The sequence below is a fragment of the Somniosus microcephalus genome, chromosome 1 (assembly GCF_052327205.1).
Source record: "Somniosus microcephalus isolate GS21.2 chromosome 1, FLI_Smic_1.0, whole genome shotgun sequence".
NCBI classification, from domain to species: domain Eukaryota; kingdom Metazoa; phylum Chordata; class Chondrichthyes; order Squaliformes; family Somniosidae; genus Somniosus; species Somniosus microcephalus.
This window is the reverse complement of record NC_140987.1, coordinates 239,813,183-239,831,649: the sequence shown is the minus strand read 5'-3', so window position 1 is coordinate 239,831,649 and position 18,467 is coordinate 239,813,183. Positions and strand designations below refer to the sequence as shown.

General features: G+C 47.2%; 1 protein-coding gene across 22 annotated transcripts in view; it reads left to right on the top strand.

Annotated features, from left to right (window-relative positions):
• Positions 1 to 18,467, top strand: part of LOC147124680 (adhesion G protein-coupled receptor L3-like) — a 783,432-nt gene that overhangs the window by 216,100 nt on the left and 548,865 nt on the right. Inside the window, exon 3 of one of the 22 annotated variants that reach the window (XM_085991334.1) lies at positions 16,054 to 16,141. The exons of the other annotated variants lie outside the window; for them this stretch is intronic. The gene's annotated coding sequence lies outside the window, so the exon portion shown is untranslated. The remainder of the gene's footprint in view (positions 1 to 16,053; positions 16,142 to 18,467) is intronic. 22 annotated transcript variants of the gene reach the window in all.

Here is an 18,467-nt window from a genome sequence, read left to right as displayed (position 1 = left end):
CTATGGGGCTGTCCTACCGTGTCCCAGGTTGTCGTTCCCCGCGGCGTCCACGGTGCAGAGGAGTAGGCATCCATGCCCCGGAAGGCTGCGTCCAGCGTTAGTGCGATGTCGGAGGCTTTGTCGAGGGTGAGGTCACTCTGCTCCAGCAGTCGCTGTCGGGTGTAGTTGGACCTGTGGCCCGCTACGAAGGCATCCCGGATCAGTTCCTCCGTGTACTTAGCGGGCGTTACCGCCTTACACCCACAGGCCCGGCCAAGCACGGACAGTGCTTGGAGGTATTCCTCAGTCGATTCCCCAGGTTGTTGCTTGCGACTCCCCAGAAGGTGCCTAGCGTATACTTCGTTCACAGGGCGCGTGTACTGGGTCTTGAGGAGCTGGAGGGCGGCTGTGTACGAGGTCGCATCCCGGATGACTGAGTACACTCGGTGGTTCACCTTGGAGATCAGGACAGACAGTTTGTCCGCATCCGTTTCGACCGCAGTGGAGGCAGTCAGGAATGTCTCGAAGCACGTAAGCCAGTGAGCAAACTTGGTGGAAGCGTCCGCTTCCCGACTGTCCAGGTCCAGGCATGCTGGTGCTCAACCATACACCATTGCAAAACCTTGCTGTCCTGTTCAATTCCGAACTGAGCTTAAAAGCTTTATATCCTCTCCATCACCATGACCTCTTAATTCCACCTTCACACTATCGCTGGCCATCGTCCCTGCCTCAGCCACATCGCAGCTGACACCCTTACCTTTTTATCAATTCTAAACTGGATTACTCCAATGGCCTCCCTGCTGGCTTCTGACTGCTCACGATCCATATACTCTAACTTGACCAAAACCCAGCCACCTGTATCCTGTTCCACGCTAAATCTCTCTCTCTCATCATCCCCATTCTTGATTGCCTCGACTAGCTCCCGTTCTCCCAATGCATTATATAAAATCCTCACCTTAACGCCCCTCTACAGCTGTGTCCCAATTTATATTGTCAACCCTTTGGTCCTTGGACTCTAGTCTTACATGCATCCCGCCCTTCACCTCACCATTGGTGGCATAACCTTTAGCTGCCTCGATCCTACACTTTGGAAGTCCCTCCCTGAATCTTTCCGCTCCTCTCACTCCACCTTTTTTCAAACCTGCTCTGAGCTCACATTTTTGACTAACCTCTCCCTCCATGGCTTGGCGTCAGTTTCCCCCATCTCCATTTGTAAAGCATCTTGAGGTGTTTCTTTACATTTAAAGTGCTATGTAAATGCTTGGCCTGTCATTTCCATGTGCTTTTCTTTCTCGATGTTTTAAGTTAATGCCCATCTCTTTTGATACTGTACCCAAAATGATAAAGATTAAAATTGTAAGGAGCCACTGTGATTGCAGAATGTAGTATTCATGAAATAAATGAGGCCTTTCTAATCTGGTTACATTCTTGGTTATGGTACAGTCACTGCAAGTACTTTCCAAGCACAGTACTTTGCTCTCTATTCTAGATCATTCAGACTGTCTAATGGTGATAATATTTGGGTATTTAATATAGCAGCATCACTACTTATAGGTCAGAATACCCATTACAAGCTCTGAGGCATTACTGCCATTTCGCCTCATTTGAGGTGATAGTCATCACCTTGGGGCCCAATATGACCGTAATGGCCAAACTAGATGATAATGAGCCGATCATCCATCCATCCATTTGACCTTTTTTATTTTTGTTTCAAGACACGTGTATATATATTCTGAGCTTGATTGTTGCTTTGTAACAATTTATAAAATGGCATGTGTGCTTTGATGCTGCTGCCCAGAACTTCCTGGTGTTTTGCTGTTGAATTACCAGCCCTTGTTGCAAATGGCCAGAATCTTGGCCTCTGTGTTCTTTAGTCTCTCAGGACGGGGATCGTTGTATGCTTGGGAGTATTTTTCTTAAAGTGTCATCTGAAAATGCTGTGGATTTGTTTGTGACAACATTCTTGCGCTTCACTCAGTTGAGAACCTGGTTTCAAATATCTAATGTCACATGTTGCAAACTCCTATGCTCCAAGCAGCTCTACGTTTCCCAGAGTTTTGCAATTTAACTATAAATTATGCAATGTTAGATTAATATACAAATATGAAGAGAAATGTATGACTTTAAACTGACTTGCACTGATCCAGTTATCCCCCTGCCTCTAACCCAGCTTCAACTTGGTTGGTTTTCAAAACCATAAGCAATGCCACAGGAGATCCCACTAGTATTAATCCTAATCTTGAGGGCTAGTTTTAACTCCTGGACGGGAAATGCGGGCCACATACTTGGGAGCTGCAGTGAGAGGCCAGGTGCATTTTAAATGGCGGCCCTCGTGAATATGTCATTGGCCAGCTGTCTGCCAGAAACGGGTGTCCAGTGCCGGCTTTGGGCCTACGATGATTGGGTACCATGGAGGCTGCCAGACCAGCTGTCGGCTAAGTTGTGGTGGGTGAGGATGGTCTTGCTGGTTGGAGGGTGGGTGCCTGAGGCAGCAGTGGCCCAAACTTATTTGGTGAGGCCTTGAGGAGCACTCCTATCTGAATGATAGGATCCCCCATTTACACATATTTGAGGCGCTCTCCACCCCAGAAAAGAGCGGCATTTAAACAGTCATGGGACGGGAAACATGCGGTAAGTGTTCGACTTTGATTTTTAACTTCCATTGAATCCGGCTTCAGCTGGGCAGAGGGAGTTAAAATTCTCCTTTTTAAAGGTCTGTGTGCTTATCTACAAACCTTACTTCCTGTTCTATTTTAAGCCATAATTTTTATGTCAATATTTAACATAGAAAATCCTCATGTCAACATTTATAATGTGAACATCTTTAGGTATCTTTCCTGCGCAGTCACTATCCATGAACCAGTTAAATCACTCAGTGCTTTTTTGTAAATAAAATCGGCTGTTGGAGAGCACTTTCAACTACATTCTGAGCAGATGCACTTTGCAGAATTCCCCCTTTCCCCATCTATAGGGCAGCACGGTGGCATAGTGGTTAGCACTGTTGCCTCACAGCTCCAGGGACCCGGGTTCGAATCCGGCCTCAGGCGACTGTCTGTGTGGAGTTTGCACATTCTCCCCGTGTTTGCGTGGGTTTCCTCCGGGTGCTCCGGTTTCCTCCCACAGTCCAAAGATGTGCGAGTTAGGTTGATTGGCTATGATAAATTGACCCTTAGTGTTAGGGGGATTAAATACGTGGGGTTATGGGGATAGGGTGGGATATGTGTTGGTGTAGGGGTTACGGGGATCGGGTGGGATATGTGTCGGTGCAGGCTCGATGGGCCGAAATGGCCTCTATCTGCACTGTGGGGTTTCTGTGTCTGTGTTTCTGTGATATATGGGGTTGAAGGGTGCAGCCACTTGTCCTGTGGGGGCCGGGAGTTTCTTTGCTTTTTAGATGTATTCTCAAAACTTTATTTCAGGCAAGGGTTGACACTTAAGAAATTGTGTGTTCTTTGAGGAACTGCTCAGCCAGACATCTGTCCATCGCAAAACCTATGGTCGTGTTTTATTGGATGGTTACGAAGTAAAACCGATTGTTTCTAAGAGAATGGATTACTGTTTATTCCTGTTGAAAAATCTCTCATAGAAACATAGAAGATAGGAGCAGGAGTAGGCCATTTGGCCCCTCGAGCCTGCTCCACCATTCAATGCGATCATGGCTGATCATCCAAATTTAGTACCCTGTCCCTGCTTTCTCCCCATATCCCTTGATCCCCTTAGCCTTAAGAAATATATCTAACTCCTTCTTGAATATATTTTTGATGAATTGGCCTCAACTGTCTTCTGTGGTAGAGAATTCCACAGGTTCACCACTCTCTGGGTGAAGACATTCCTCCTCCGCTCAGTCCTAAATGGCTTATCCCTTATCCTTAGACTGTGACCCCTGGTTCTGGACTCCCCCGCCATCGGGAACAGTCTTCCTGCATCTCGTCTCTCTAGTCCTGTCAGAATTTTATAAGTTTCAATGAGATCCCCTCTCATTCTTCTAAACTCTAGCGAATATAAGCCTAATCGACCCAATCTCTCCTCATATGTCATTCCTGCCATCCCAGGTATCAGTCTGGTGAATCTTCGCTGCACTCCCTCCATGGCAAGAACATCCTTGCTCAGATAAGGCGACCAAAATTGCACACAATACTCAAGGTGTGGTCTCGCCAAGGCCCTGTACAACTGCAGCAAGACATCCTTGCTCCTGTACTCGAATCCTCTCGCTATGAAGGCCAACTACCATTTGCCCTCTTAACCGCCTGCTGCACCTGCATGCTTACCTTCAGTGACTGGTGCACAAGGACACCCAGGTCTCATTACACTTCCCCTTTTCCCAATCTATTGCCGTTCAGATAATAATCTGCCTTTCTGTTTTTGCCACCAAAGTGGATAACCTCGCATTTATCCACATTATACTGCATCTGCCATGCATCTGCCCAACCTGTCCAAATTGTACTGGAGTTTCTCTGCATCCTCCTCACAGCACACACGCCCACCCAGCTTTGTGTCGTCTGCAAACTTGGAGATATTACATCTAGATCCCTCGTCTAGATCATTAATATATATTGTGAATAACTTGGGTCCTAGCACCGATCCCTGCGGTACCCCACTAGTCACTGCCTTTCACTTGGAAAAAGACCCGTTAATTCCAACTCTTTGCTTTCTGTCTGCCAACCAGTTTTCTATCCAAGTCAGTACCTTACCCCCAATCCCATGTGCTTTAACTTTGCACGCTAGTCTCTTATGCGGGACTTTAACGAAAGCCTTCTGAAAGTCCAAATACACCACTGGTTCGCCCTTATCTATTCTACCGGTTACATCCTCAAAAAATTCCAGTAGATTAGTCAAGCACGATTTACCTTTTGTAAATCCATGTTGACTTTGTCCGATCCTTTCACTGTTTTCCAAGTGCTCTGCTATTACATCTTTTATAATGGACTCTAGCATTTTCCCCACTACCGATGTCAGGCTTACCGGTCTATAATTCCCCGTTTTTTCTCTACCACCTTTTTTAAATAGTGGGGTTACATTAGCTACCCTCCGATCCATGGGAACTGTTCCAGAGTCTATAGAATTTTGGAAGATGACCAGCAATGCATCTACTATTTCTAGGGCCACTTAAGTACCCTAGGATGTAGATTATCAGGCCCTGGGGATTTATCGGCCTTCAATCCCGTCAATTTCCCTAACAACATTTCCCTATGTGGTAAACCACTGTTGTTAGTATTGTTGTTCACCACTGTTGTTAGTACTGTTGTTCACTGTTAGTACTGTTGTTCACTCTTGCATATTGTTGTACTTGTCTGTGCATGCCTCAGCTGACTCCGCCCCTGGCTCCACCCTCATGGCTGGATATAAAGGTGGCTGCTCGGCAGCCCCCGGCCCTTTTGGATACCAGGCAACCACAAGAGGCATGCTCTGTTCTTTGGTAATAAAAGCCTGTCTGTTACTTTCTCAACTTCCAGTCTTTTGTAGCAATTGATAGTGCATCAATTTTATTACCAAAGTTAAATGTTGGCTGCGAATGCTGAACAACCGATGGCGCAAAACGCTGAGCAGCAGGCGCTGCTGCGAGCCCTCAGACCAACATGCCTGGACCTAGACCCCCAAGAAGCGGGTTCGTCGACTAAATTCGCACAATGGCTGCGTTGCTTTGAGGCGTATCTGGAAGCCTCGACCGTGACTCTTGATGAAAATAAACTGAAAATCCTGGCCTCGAAGGTGAGCCACAAAGTCTATACTTTAATCCAAGATGCGACGACCTACGCGGCGGCTATCGACCTGCTGAAAGGGCAGTATGCACGCCCGGTTAACACGGTCTATGCCAGGCACCTTTTAAGATCTCGCAGACAGCAGCCCGGGGAATCGGTGGAGGCCTTCCTACGGGCACTGCGGGTACTCGGACGCGGCTGCGACTGCAAGGAAGTATCGGCCGCGGCACATGCGGAGGGACTGATACGAGGCGCTTTCGTTGCGGGTCTAAGGTCCGACTACTCCCGGCAGAGGCTGCTGGAGAAGGGTGAAATAGACCTGACAAAGGCAGTGTCCCTCGCGCTCTCGCTCGACGCGGCCCACAGAAATATGGACGCTTTCTCCCCTAATCGCCCCGCGCCGTGGACGCCGCAATCTTGGGCCATGGGACCGCCACCTCCGACTGCTGCAGCGGTGTCCAAGGCACAAAAATGCTATTTTTGTGGCCAAGCTAAACACCCTAGAGCACGCTGCCCCGCGAAGAATGCTACCTGCTCCGGCTGCGGGAAGAAAGGTCACTACGTTAGCGCCTGCAAAGGGAAGACCGCTAACGCCAGCAGCGCCGCGTGCGAACCGTGGGCGCAGCCATCTTGCCCGCCATCTTGGGCTCCCCCAGCCGCGTGGGGATCGGGACCGTGGGCGCCGCCATTTTGTCCGCCATCTTGGACGCCTCCGACTTCGGTTACGGGGGACCCGGACTCCACCACCGCCTCATCGGACGACCGCATCGACGCGCTTGAACATACGCTGGCTTCCGTGACGCTGGATCAATCTCTCCCGCATCAACTGTCCAGGGCCATGATGGACATTACGGTAAACGGCCGCGCCACTACCTGCCTTTTTGACAGCGGGAGCACGGAGAGTTTTATACACCCCGACACGGTGCGCAGTTACTCTCTCTCCCGGTCCTGCCGACGCGTCATCGCATCTCTATGGCTTCCAAAGCCCAGTCAGCGGAAGTCGGTGGCTACTGTATGGTGACTCTTTAAGTGCGGGGTACTGAATACAAAAATTTTAAACTTCTGGTCCTGCCCGATCTCTGCGCTGCCGTCCTACTGGGGTTGGATTTTCAGTGCCACCTTAAGAGTGTCACTTTAGCGTACGGTGGACCCCTCCCCCCTCTCACGGTCTGCAGCCAGCAGTTTTTAAATCGCCCGCCGCGCGCCATTTGCAGCCTCTCCACCCTTAAAGTCCCCCCCCCCCTCCTTGTTCGCTAACCTCACCCGCGACTGTAAGCCCATCGCTACCAAAAGTAGGCGTTACAGTGCCGGGGATAGGGGTTTCATTAAATCCGAGGTAGCGAGACTCCTGAAGGAAGGGATTATCGAGAGCAGCAATAGCCCATGGCGAGCACAAGTGGTGGTGGTGAAGACTGGCGGAAAACAGCGCCTAGTTATTGACTACAGCCAGACGATCAATCGCTACACCCAGTTGGTTGCATACCCACTCCCCCGCATATCTGACATGGTCAATCAGATAGCACAATACCGGGTGTTCTCGACGATTGATCTGAAGTCGGCATACCACCAGCTCCCCATCAGGGCTGAGGACCGCCAGTACACAGCTTTTGAAGCTGACGGTCGGCTCTATCACTTTCTCAGAGTTCCCTTCGGCGTCACCAACGGAGTTTCTGTCTTCCAACGGGAGATGGACCGGATGGTTGACCAGAACACGCTCCAGGCCACTTTCCCATATCTAGACAACGTCACCATCTGCGGCCACGACCAGCAGGACCACGACGTTAATCTAGGGAAATTCCTCCGGACGGCCCAGCGGCTGAATCTCACATACAACAAAGACAAATGTATGTTTCGTACTAAGCGCCTTGCTATTCTTGGCTGCGTAGTGGAGAACGGAGTCATCGGCCCAGACCCCGATAGAATGCGCCCTCTTATGGAGCTCCCCCTCCCCCACTGCCAGAAAGCACTGAAGAGATGCCTGGGGTTTTTCTCTTACTATGCTCAGTGGGTGCCCAAATATGCGGATAAAGCCCGACCCCTCATCAAGTCCGCCTCCTTCCCCCTGACAGCAGAGGCCTGTGCAGCCTTCACTCTCATAAAAAGCGATATTGCGAAGGCCACAATGCACGCTGTGGATGAGTCCCTCCCTTTTCAAGTGGAGAGCGACGCATCCAACTTTGCCCTAGCTGCAACCCTTAACCAGGCGGGGAGACCCGTGGCCTTTTTCTCAAGGACCCTCCAGGGCCCCGAGATTCGACACTCCTCTGTCGAAAAGGAGGCCCAGGCCATTGTGGAAGCCGTGCGACATTGGCGGCATTACCTGGCCGGAAAACGATTTACCCTGCTCACTGACCAGCATTCAGTAGCTTTTATGTTTCATAATAAGCAGCGGGGCAAAATCAAGAACGACAAGATATTAAGGTGGAGAATCGAACTCTCCACCTACAATTACGATATCTTGTACTGGCCCGGGAAACTCAATGAGCCCCCAGATGCCCTATCACGTGGTACGTGCGCCAACGCGCAGGTTGATAGATTACAGACCCTCCACAATGACCTCTGCCACCCGGGGGTCACCGGGTTCTTCCATTTGATCAAATCCCGTAACCTGCCCTACTCCATCGAGGCGGTCAGGACCATGACCAGGAACTGCCAGATCTGTGCCGAGTGCAAGCCGCATTTTTATAGGCCAGACAGAGCGAGCCTGATCAAAGCCACGCGCCCCTTCGAGCGGCTGAGCATCGATTTTAAAGGGCCCCTCCCCTCCTCTGACCGCAATGTGTACTTCCTCAATATAATTGATGAGTACTCCCGTTTCCCGTTTGCCATCCCTTGCTCGGACATGACCAGTACCACGGTCATTAAATGTCTGAATGACCTCTTCGCATTGTTCGGTTTCCCTAGCTATATCCATAGCGACAGGGGCTCATCTTTTATGAGCGACGAACTTCGGCAGTACCTGCTCGCGAGAGGCATTGCTACAAGCAGGACCACCAGCTACAACCCCCGGGGTAACGGCCAGGTGGAAAGGGAGAATGCGACAGTCTGGAAGGCAGTCCTTTTAAACTTAAAATCTAAGGGCCTTCCGACCTCCCGCTGGCAGGAGGTCCTCCCTGCGGCGCTCCATTCCATTCGGTCGCTGCTCTGTACACCCACCAATGCCACTCCTCACGAGAGAATGTTCTCCTTCCCCAGGAAGTCCACGTCGGGGATTTCGCTACCAACATGGCTGACTTCTCCAGGACCCGTCCTACTGCGGAAGCACGTGAGGACCCATAAGGCGGACCCCCTGGTCGAGAGGGTGAGCCTCCTCCACGCCAACCCGCAGTATGCTTACGTGGTGTACCCGGACGGGCGGGAGGACACAGTCTCCATTCGAGACCTCGCACCTGCGGGTGCTCCTGAAACACCCTCTTCGCCACCCACCGCTACTCCTGCCTACCCCCAGGACACAGTCCCCGCACGAGACCTCGCACCTTCGGGTGCCTCTGAGAGACCACCATCGCTACCTCCCATTACCCGCGCTCTGACCCCTGTAGACGGCATGCAGCAGCCCCAGGGTCCGCCACCTGCTACACCTCCTCTGAACGAGACACCGGGTTCAACGTTGGATGCTGCACCATCACCGCCGCTGCTGCGACGCTCAGGACGGCTTACAAGGCCTCCTGATAGACTTCAGTACACAAATTTTTAGTGCACTTCACCCCGCCGGATACCAGGCAACCACAAGAGGCATGCTCTGTTCTTTGGTAATAAAAGTCTGTCTGTTACTTTCTCAACTTCCAGTCTTTTGTAGCAATTGATAGTGCATCACCCTACAAATACTGATTTCATTCTGTTCCACCTTCTCATTAGATCCTATGTTCCCGACATCTCTGGGAGTTTATTTCTGTCCTCCTTTGTGAAGACAGAACCAAAGTATGTATTCAATTGGTCTGCCATATCTTTGTTCCCCATTATAAATTCCCTTGATTCTGACTGCAAGGGACCTATGCTTGACTTTACCAATCTTTTTCTCTTCACATCTATAGAAGCTTTTACAGTCAGTTTTTATGTTCCGTACAAGCTTACTCTCATAATCTATTTTCCCCCTCTTAATTAATCCCTTTGTCCTCCTTTGCTGAATCCTAAACTGCTCCCAATCCTCAGATTTGCTGCTTTTTCTGGCCAATTTATATGTCCTCTCCTTGGATCTTATGCTATTCCTAATTTCCCTTGTTAGCCATAGTTGAGTCACCTTTTTTGTTTCATTTTTATGCCAAAAAGGGATGAACAAATTAAGTAGTTCATCCATACGATCTTTAAATGTTTGCCATTGCCTATTTACCGTCAACCCTTTAAGTAACATTCCCCAATCCATCCTAGCCAACTCGCGCCTCATACCGTCGTAGTTTCCTTTATTTAAATTCAGTATCCAAGACTCTGAATCAACTACTTCACTCTCCATCTTAATGAGGAATTCGTTCATATTATGATCGCTCCTCCCCAAGGGGCCTCACACAAAAAGATTGCTAATTAATCCTTTCTCATTACATAATACCCAGTCTAAGATGGCCTGATCTCTAGTTGGTTCCTCGACATATTGGTCCAGGAATCCATCCCGTATACACTCTAGGAATTCCTCTTCCACAGTATTGTTACTAATTTGGTTAGACCAATCTATATGTAGATTAAAGTCACCCATGATCACTGCTGTGCCCTTATTGCACGCATCTCTAATTTCCCATTTAATGCCACCCCCAACCTCGGCATTACTGTTTGGGTGTCTGTATACAGCTCCCACTAATGTTTTCTGCCCCTTGGTATTTCTCAGCTCTACCGATACAGATTCCACATCATCAGGGCTAATATCCTTCCTTACTATTGTGTTAATTTCCTCTTTAACCAGCAATGCTACCCCACCGCCTTTTCCTTTTTGGCAGTCCTTCCTGAATATTGAATACCCCTGGATGTTGAATTCCCAGCCTTGGTCACCATGGAGCCATGTCTCCGTAATCTCAATTATATCATATCCGTTTACATCTATTTGCACAGCTAATTCATCCACCTTATTACGAATGCTCCTCGCATTAAGACACAAAGCCTTCAGGCTTGTTTTTTTAACACTCTTAGTCCTTTTAGAATTATTGTTTACTGTGGCCCTGTTTGATTTACACCCTTGATTTCTCTGACTTCCACTTTTGCTTTTCTCCTTCCTGTTTTTTGCTTCTATCCTTGCTTCCCTTTCCTCTGTCTCCCTGTACAGCTTCCCAACCCCCTGCCATTTTAGTTTAAACCCTCTCCAACAGCACTAGCAAACACTCCCCTTAGGACATTGGTCCCGATCCTGCCCAGGTGCAAACCATCCAGTTTGTACTGGTCCCACCTCCCCCAGAACTGGTTCCGATGTCCCAGGAATTTGAATCCCTCCCCCTTGCACCATTCTTCTTGCCACATATTCATCTGAAACATCCTTCTGTTTCTACTCTGACTAGCACGTGGCACTGGTAGCAATCCTGAGATTACTACCTTTTGAGGTCCTATTTTTTAATTTACCTCCTAACTCCCTATATTCAGCTTTTAGGACCTCATCCCATTTTTTACCTATATCATTGGTACCTATATGCACCACGACAACTGGCTGTTCACCCTCCCCCTCCAGAATGCACTGCAGCCGCTCCGAGACATCCTTGACCCTTGCACCAGGGAGGCAACATTTATGAGGATGTTGCCTGGACTGGGGAATTTTAGTTATGAGGAAAGATTGGATAGGCTGGGGTTGTCTTCTTTGGAACAGAGGAGGCTGAGGGGAGAACTAATTGAGGTGTATAAAATTATGAGGGGCCTAGATAGAGTGGATAGGAAGGACCTATTTCCCTTAGCAGAAGGGTCAATAACCAGAGGGCATAGATTTAAAGTAATTGGTTGGAAGTTTAGAGGGGATTTGAGGAGAATTCTTTTCACCCAGAGGGTGGTGGGGGTCTGGAACTCAGACAGAGACCCTCATCACATTTAAAAAGTACTTGGATATGCACTTGAAGTGCCATAACCTACAAGACTACGGACCAAGTGCTGGAAAGTGGGATTAGGGTGGATAGCTCTTTGTCGGCCAGCACGGACAAGATGGGCCGAATGGCCTCCTTCTGTGCTGTAAATTTCTGATTCTATGAAGGAAGAAGATGATGCCAAAGTCAGTGTGAAAGGGGATGTAGTGGAGATACTGGATGAGATAAGAATTGATAAAGGGAGGTACGAGAAAGGCTGTCTGAACTTAAAGTTGATAGGTCACCAGGACCGGATGGGATGCATCCTAGGATGCTGAGGGAGGTTAAGGAGGAAATCGCGGAGATACTCGCCATAATCTTCCAATCCTCCTTAGAAATGGAGGTGATGCCAGAGGACTGGAGAATTGCAATTGTTACAGCCTTGTTCAAAAAAGGGTGTAAAGATAAACCCAGCAACTACAGACCAGTCAGCTTAACCTCAGTAGTGGGGAAGCTTTTGGAAACGATAATGAGGGACAAAATTAACAGTCACTTGCACAAGTGTGGATTAGTTAAGAAAAGCCAGCACGGATTTTTTTAAAGGCAAATCGTGTTTAACTAACTTGATCGAGTTTTTTGATGAGGTAACAGAAAGGGTTGATGAGGGCAATGCGGTTGACGCGGTGCATATGGATTTCCAAAAGGTGTTTGATAAAGTGTCACATACTGTAATAGGCTTGCCAGCAAAGTTGAAGCCTATGGAATAAAAGGGACAGTGGCAGCATGGATACAAAATTGGCTAAGTGACAGGAAACAGAGAATAATGGTGAACAGTATACAGTGATGTTCCACAGGGCTTGGTACTGGGACCACTGCTTTTCTTGATCTATGTTAATGACTTGGATGTGCGTGTACAGGGCGCAATTTCAAAATTTGCAGATGACACAAAACTTGGAAGTATAGTGAACATTGAGGAGGATAGTGATAGACTTCAAGAAGACATAGACAGGCTGGTGAAATGGGCAGACACATTGCAGATGAAATTTAACTCAGAAAAGTGCAAAGTGATACATTTTGGTAGGAAGAATGAGGAGAGGCAATATAAGCTAAAGGGTACAATCCTAAAGGGGGTGCATGAACAGAGAGACCTGGGGTATATGTGCACAAATCGTTGGAAGGTGGCAGGGCAGCGGTTAAAAATGCATACGGGATACTGGGCTTCATAAATAGAGGCATAGAGTACAAAAGGAAGGAAGTTATGATAAACCTTTATAAAACACTGGAGTATTGTGTCCAATTCTGGGCATGGCACTTTAGGAAGGATGAGAAGACCTTAGAGAACGTGCAGAAAAGATTTACGAGCATGATTCCAGGGATGAGGGACTTCAGTTACGTGGATAGACTGGAGAAGCTGGGGTTGTTCTCCTGAGAGCAGAGAAGGTGGAGAGGAAATACGATAGAGATATTCAAAATCATGAGGCGTCTGGACAGAGTAGATAGAGAGAAACTGTTCCCATTGGCGGAAGGGTCGAGAACCAGAGGACACAGATTCAAGTTGATTGGCAGAAGATCCAAAGGTTGACATGAGGAAAAACATTTTTACGCAGCGAGTGTTTAGGATCTAGAATGCACTGCCTGAAAGGGAGGTGGAGGCAGTACCTGAAGGAAAAAACTTTGCAGGGCTACAGGGGAGTGGGACTAGCTGAAATGCTCTTGCAGAGAGCTGGCATGGGCTTGATGGGCCGAATGGCCTCCTTCTATGCTGTAACCATTCTATGATTCTAATGGAGAGTCACCAATGTCAATCTCCCAGCATTAGGAAATCAGCATAGAAAGCATTTATTTTAAATCTATCCGAAATAGCTGCTCATTTCTTCTCATCCCCCCCCACCACCTATCCCCCGCCCCGGTCCACACAGACACCCAGGGAGGGCTGTACACAATGTAGGTGCTTGCCCCCTTCATGCAAATGACTTCATCCTCAGGATGTGAGATGGAGTCAAAGCCAGGGCAGACTGACGGCCAGAACTCCTGCCTCAACGTACTTCTGGAGGGGGGTGGAGTACGACTCCAAGAGTTTAGGAACACCCTGTTCTATTCCCTCTATTTAGGTTATTAATTCTTGCTGAAGCTGGTGTAGAATTGTCCTGGGAGGTTTTTCATGCTGTCTAAGCTCCAACAACCAGCATCGACCTGGTGGTCATTTACCAAGTTCCAGCCCTGGCCAGTTGACTGACTCTGGATACTGTGTCCATGGTCAGCAACCATGCAGTACATAAAACAACCCTCTCTGGGCCCAGCACCAACATTAACCTCACAAATGTTCAAAAATAAATAATGCCTTACAACAACACTATTAGCACAATGTTTTATTTAATAGCTTAAACTGCACAAAATGCTTTTTAAAAAAAAACTGAAATCTTGAATCAGTACATCCAAGTGATGCAATATTACGAAGCTCCAATAACAAAGTCCTGAAAGACATTTTTTTTTCAGCATACAACAATGTCCAAATGTCGCAGCCAAAAATAGCGTGAAGAAATTATTTGAATGAATTGAGTCAATTTTGTCATATTTGCTGGTTTGGGAGTGACTCGGGGAGGGGGGGTGGGGGAGAAATAAAATGGAAAGATTAACTGTACAGCCTCTTAGTGGAGAATGTATGTGAGGTTTTATAAATACTAGCGGATCTCATGGCATTGCACAAGATGAGGTCAATAGAGGCTTTAATCAGGTCAGGGGTGTTATGCCAAGTATTGTTACTAGGAACACTGACAAATCAGCATTGAGACAGCCCTGAGATTTTGGAGCAAGAGAAGGTGGCCTGGTGTCTGGTAGTACTGGGATTGGGTCTCAGAAGCCAAGTATTTTGAGGAGAGTCCCAAGCTCTCCAAAGACTGGAAGGAGGTCTGTGCGTTTCTGGAAAACGAGAGAGAGATGGTCTCGGAACACTCGGATTGTCCTGGGAGTAGTAAGGAGGGAGGAGGTCTCGGGGCCGGACAGCAATTGGGGATAGTCTGGGAATGCAGGGAATGTGGTCTAGGACGATAGCAAAATACTGCAGATGTTGGAAATCCGAAATAACAACAGAAAATGCTGGAAAAACTCAGCAGGTCAGGCAACATCCGTGGAGAGAAATTTGAGTTGACGTGTCGGGTCGCTTTGCGGAACACCTCCGTTCAGTCCGTAAGGGTGACCCCGAGCTTCCGGTCGCCTGTCATTTTAATTCACCGCTCCATTCCCACTCGGACCTCACCGTCCTTGGCCTCTTGTATTGTTCCACGGAAGCTCAACGTAAACTTGAGGAACTGCACCTCATCTTCCGATTAGGCACTCTGCAGCCTTCCGGACTCTCTATCGAGTTCAACAATTTCAGATCATAAACTCGGCCCCTATTACACATTTTTTCTTGTAATTTTTCCACTCCTTGTCTCCCCCCTTTCCTTTTGTTTTTCTCTCACACCTGGCAGCTATCTCTTGCCCTGCCAGTACACTTCACACCTAATCTCAGCCTATTACCATCTCGTCTAGCTTCGAATACCTTTTATTGTCTCTCTTTTACTTCTTTTGTTTCTGTTACTTCTTTTGTCCGATCGCAGCCCTGCCTTCGATCTATTTTCTTTTCTTTCCAGTTTTGAAGAAGGGCTCGACCCAAAATGTCAACTCAAATTTCTCTCCACAGATGTTGCCTGACCTGCTGAGTTTTTCCAGCATTTTCTGTTGTGGTCTAGGAGTTTGTTACCACGGCGACGGTGTTGCAGCATCTGAAAGTGAGGAAGACTGCAGGAGTGGGGAGGATAGGATCCAGCAGGACTGAAGAAGAGGTTTTTGGAGCAACTGGGAGAGGGAGGTGGCAGGCTCTGCAGTATTAGGGGTTTCTAGGAGGCAGGCAGAGCAGGGTGTAACTCTTATAAACTCATTGAGAGAGAGGGGACCCAGATGAAAGGGACCCAAACTACACTTTGGAACCACCAGGCTCCAAGCCCCCCACAGTGTTCCCTCCAATCAACCTCAGCTTCCAACCTAGCAGTAGCCCCTTTTGTGCCCTCAGATACCCCACCATTACTATCCCCATCAGCCAGCTACAGTGCTTATGTTCCTGCATTAAAAGTCATTTAAACATAAATTTTAGGAAGCAGAAAATGTATAAGAGAAAGTCAGGGACTGAGAGAATGAGGGAGCAAATAATTCACCCTTTGCTGCACTATTAGTCAGTTTGCCAACTTATATAATCTTTAATAAACATAAATTTTCATGAACAAAAATTACCTCAAAAGTTCACCATTTGTGCAGTTACAAGTTTTTAAATATATTACACAACATGGTTATGCCTCCAAAATGGCCAGTCGAGAGTGGTGAGAGCGGAGTTTCAGTGAGTATTTAAACTCGCTTTCGCGGGCTGTCTTTCACAGGCTTACCAATCTCTCAGAGCGGCGGCGGCGTTCCAGAGCCACGTCACGATTCAAAACGTGACGCGGGCAGGAGGAAGCAGCTGATTGGGTGAGTATTTATACTATATAGTTTGACAGTTAAGCTTCATAGTTTATAAAGTTTAGAAGGTCTTAATTTTGTGGTAATAGTTTCTAAGGTCTCTGTTGTGTAGCAGGGAGTGCTAGGAAACGAGGGCCCTTGAGTATATCATTTAATTGTAGTATAATTGGTGGTATTGATTTAATTTAAATTAATTAAAGGGTAAGTCATGGCAGCAAAGCTCGGCCCTGTGGCATGCTCCTCCTGCACTATGTGGGAAATCAGGGACACTTCCCGTGTCCCTGACGACCGTGTGCGGGAAGTGTATCCAGCTGCAGCTACTGGCAGACCGCATTGTGGCGCTGGAGCTGCGAATGGATACATACTGGATGTAAAGTACTCATTTAGTACCTCAGCCATAACCTCTGCCTCCATGCGTAGGTCTACTTTTTGGTCCCTAATCGGCCCCACCCCTCTTACTAGCTGTTTATTTATATACCTATAGAAGACTTTTGAATTCCCTTTTGTTAGCTGCCAATCAATTCTCATACCCTTTCTTTGCCCCTCTTATTTTCTTTTTCACTTCCCCACTGAACATTCTATATTCAACCTGATTCTCACTTGTATTCTCAACTTGACATCTGTCATAGGCACTCTTTTTTGCTTCATCTTAATCTTTATCTCTTTCATCATCCGGGGAACTCTGGCTTTAGTTGCCCTACCTTTCCCCCTTGTGAGAATGTATCTCGATTTGTACCCGAAACATCTCCTCTTTAAAGGCAGTACCTCCACGATTTCCTCCTTCAGCATCCTAGGGTGCATCCTGGTGACTGCATTGGTCAGTGGGTCCGTCTGCTTCATATGGGCATACTTCACCTTGGTCTTAGCAGAGGTGGGAGTGGTGGGATTGCTGGTGGGAAGACCATCGTGTAACCATTGTGTAACGTCACACACGAGAAGTGCCCATCACATCCTCTCAGAATTTCTTGCTCGTCTTTTTTAACGTCCTAATAGCTAATAAATAGGAAAATGGTTTCAGAGAAGAAGCTGGGAAGAATCAACAAGAAAATTGTGCTTACATCTTAAACAAATATTGCAAAAACCACTGTGGGCGACAGAGCGAAAAAAAGTTTAGTCATTTAGTTTTGTAGACAAAACAACAAAATTACTCCGATCTTGTGTTTTGTAAATGGTTGGTAAACACTAATAGTTGGGATGTCGATCAAGGCCTGTATTCTGTATATAAGGGCCAAGTGTTTCTGCTTTGGATGCAGTGTCAGCCATGGCTCAGTGGGTAGCATGCTCACCTCTGAGTCAGAAGGTTGTGGGTTCAAGTCCCACTCCAGAGACCTGAGCACATAAGACTAGGTTGACACTCCAGTGCAGTGCTGAGGGAGTCCTGCACTGTTGGAGGTGCCGTCTTTCAGATGAGGCGTTAAACCGAGGTCCCGTCTGTGCTCTCAGGTGGATGTAAAAGATCCCATGGCACTATTTTGAAGAAGAGCAGGGGAGTTATCTGGGTGTCCTGGCCAATATTTATCCCTCAATCAACATAACAAAAACCGATTATCTGGTCATTATCACCACTATTTGTGGGAGCTTGCTGTGTGTAAATTGGCTGCCACGTTTCCCACATTACATCAGTGACTATACTCCAAAAAAAAACTTAATTGGCTGTAAAGCGCTTTGAGACATCCAGTGGTTGTGAAAGGTGCTATATAAATGTAAGTCTTTTTTCAATTGGTAATCCAGGTGCAAATAGCACTCAAAATTATGCTAGTTTTAAGGTTTTTTTTGGCTTAAGTTTTCATTCAAACTCATTTGCATATTGCTGAATAAATGTTCCAGGAACCAGCACAACCTTTAAAATATATTTGAGTTGTAACTGCGTGCCATTTTATTAATACAGCTGAAAATGGGTTTATCACAAAAATAAACATTTTTTAATCAGTGTGTCTAGTCCACTGCCTAGAGTTAACTGATTTTTAATTAACTGAAATGACCTTAAAAAACTATACAGAATAACTTACTAGTTACATTGGTGTAATAATCAGTTTGGTAGTAAATTAATAGCTTTTGAAACTAGCACAAAAGATCACGGAAACTCGATTTGCACTTGAAATTCCTCAATCTTCTGCGCTGATTTGGCAGATTTCAGGTGAATTGTGCTGAAAAAACCTGGGCAACTGAGCAGAAACTAAGGTGTCTAATGGCTTCGCGGCTCTATCATGTGATGCAATACTTCAGTAAATTTGCTGTGTCACGGGATGAACAACAGCAGCTCAGTAAACATCAGGAAACACACTCCAGTTCTGTTTATTTATGAGCAATGCCTCGGGAAATTTAAAAAATATGT